This window comes from Anomalospiza imberbis, chromosome 1 (assembly GCF_031753505.1).
Source record: "Anomalospiza imberbis isolate Cuckoo-Finch-1a 21T00152 chromosome 1, ASM3175350v1, whole genome shotgun sequence".
Lineage (NCBI taxonomy): Eukaryota > Metazoa > Chordata > Aves > Passeriformes > Viduidae > Anomalospiza > Anomalospiza imberbis.
Window position 1 is genome coordinate 145,551,884 of NC_089681.1, and position 2,758 is coordinate 145,554,641.

Below are 2,758 nucleotides of genomic sequence, written 5' to 3' on the forward strand. Positions count from 1 at the left end.
AATAAGTACCTCCAGAGCTGGGGATTGGAGCATAATGGAAATTGTCTGCCCCCCCTTGTCTGCCCAGTGAAATCAAACAGCACATGGAAGGCGCTGCTTTAGCATCCAACAGATAAAAGAAAGAATATGCTTTGACTTTCCTGGCCAAAATTTCCCCTCTCCCATGCTGTTGCACAATATGCTGCACTGGGCTCAGAGAATATTTGCTCGTATGCTATATGGGCACATCACCATAAACTTTCTTATACTTCTCAACTTTCATTTCATGCTATTTTTTTTTAAGAAGCTGCTATCTGTTACAGCTGAGGAGAGAGAACACCTCATTTGGAAATGGGTATTGCAATAGCTCACGTGCAGCTTGTTGCAGGGGAGTTCTCTGTAGACATTCAATTTGCAAACAGCTGCAGAGGTTTTGAACATTTGTGCCCTGCTGTTCTCTTTTCAAGCTGTTTATAGAGTCCCTTGGGCATTGATTACTACCCGGGTAGCTCTCCCAGCTGTTTGAGTGCTCCCTAACCCACTTCAAGCAGAATCAGCTGAGTTCAAACAATTTAAATAGGAGCCATACACTCACTGTGTTGATTGTGCCTGAAGTGGGTTAGGGAGCACTCAAACAAGTTTCTTTGTTAGCAGAAGCGAGGGGAGGGGGTAAGACATAGTAACATCTTAAGCTGTTTCAGAAAACAACATCTGTCTGTAGTTTAAATAACATAGAGACGAGTCCATGGAGTACCTGGAACAGAAATTGTGCCATGAAAGTGTGATGACATATGCCAGCTGATGGTCTTAGAGCATTGGGAAATGTGAAAACATTCATTCATCCTGGTGCTATATCAGAAATCCAGTATGTAATGATTATTTAAATGGAAATAACAATAACTAGTTTCTCAGGTAGAATAGGGAGAATGAGACACTTGATCTAAGATATAGGGAATGATAGATTCTTCCAAATCCATCATCATGCAGTGTGTGGAGGATACCCTGGCCTCTCCCTTGGAACACAGCCCTTGTAATTGTAATTTTATGCTTAAAGCCCACAGATACCATTATCTCCTTCTGCTCTCAACGCCCTATAGGTCACTGCAGTTGCTGAGTTTAAGCTGTGCTGGAAGGGAAATGGACACCCAAGGAGGTCTCAGTTTGGATGTCTGTAGTGCCTGCCACAACTTACATAATTTAACCTTTGTTGTCTTATGTTGGTTTGTCTACACCCCTTTTCACCACAACTTCCAAATGCCTTCCGGGAATGTGTTAAGTGATGTGGCTAAATATCTGCCACTCTTTCATTTCAGGCTCAAAGGCAAAACTGTGTAGGCAGCAGAGGGTTGGGGATTTACTTTTTATTTTAGGGGTTTTATCTTAAAGTGTTGATGTTACTGTATGTTTACAACAAAGAAAGTAACCTAAGGGAGTAGAAGGTGGTGTAGCTTTGATAAGCCTTTACTCCCATGAGAATTTATTCAGCACTAACAGAGCAGGTCCCAAGATACTCAGATAACTTTGAAAATGCACATCTGCACTTAGCTACGAGAAGCCACCATGTGAGAAGGGGGTTCCTGTGGTGCTTTGTGTGAAGATGAACTGCACGTTGTGTTCTAGATTGTGCATCTCCAAAGGTAATAGTGCCATACCCAGCCATGTTGCTATTTCAGGGAAGGGGTAATGGAAACACAGCTTTGGTTACATCTGTAATCTGCCAGGAGGAGACAGAGGTTCTTAAACAAAGCAGATGCACAAGATTCGTGGCAGCTCAGAGTCCAGGGCCACCACCGAATGAAAGAGCAGGTTAACCAATAGTGTTTGCATACCCTCGAAGAAATGAGACTACAAAAAAGATTTTCTTTGTTTACATGACCTGTCCCCTGCTTGAGATCGCTTCAGTCAGCTTTTCCTCCTTGCTGAGCTGCTCTGTAAAAGCACTCTGCTGTCTCACTGGTACTGATAACACCTAAGATCTGCTGAAGGACTGTGCTGCTGGCACTGTGGGTCTTCACATTGCCCAGACAACCTACCTGCAGGCCGCACGTTCATGGTTAATTCTAGTTGACCGGATTAGTTGTCAGGGTGTACATCTTCTTGTTTAGTGGACACTTTCATAGAGGTCCTGAGAACATTCCCATGCATTTCTAGCTCCTCACAGAGAGGTCACCAATATCTTGAATTGTGTAACTTGAGGATGAGGAAGTACTACCACATGTCCCCTGAAGTTTCTGTGCTGTCTAGCTATCATGCTTCATCCAAAATAATATGTTTTGGGGTATTTTAAAAATTACTTTCAAATCTAAAATTTCAGTCTTTAGATACATGTCCAGTCAGCATTCTTTCTTTAAACTTTGATTTTTGATGTGGAGAGCTGCTATCATATCATATCATATCATATCAATCATATCATATTCAGTGAATTACTTTTGAGTTAGATAAACTACCCCCTCTGATTTTGTTCATTGTACCAGCCAAAACCCGTGCTGACATCTCAGTCACAAATACATGATTGAATTCCCACCTTGTTTTCTAACTATCAGAAGTGATGACAACAAAAAAGACTCACTTCAGAAGCTTGGAAAGCAGCAGCAAAAAGACAGGTCTTTAATCTCTTGATCTTCATAAACCTGAGGATGGTTTAAGTTGTCATCGTACAATCACTTAGGAAAGGTCACCAAGTAATGATGTTCACACACCAGCAATCAGAGAGTGTTACTCAATCACTAGAAAGTAAATGGATGGAGAAGCTAAACCTTCCCCTTGGCTGCAAAGCCCC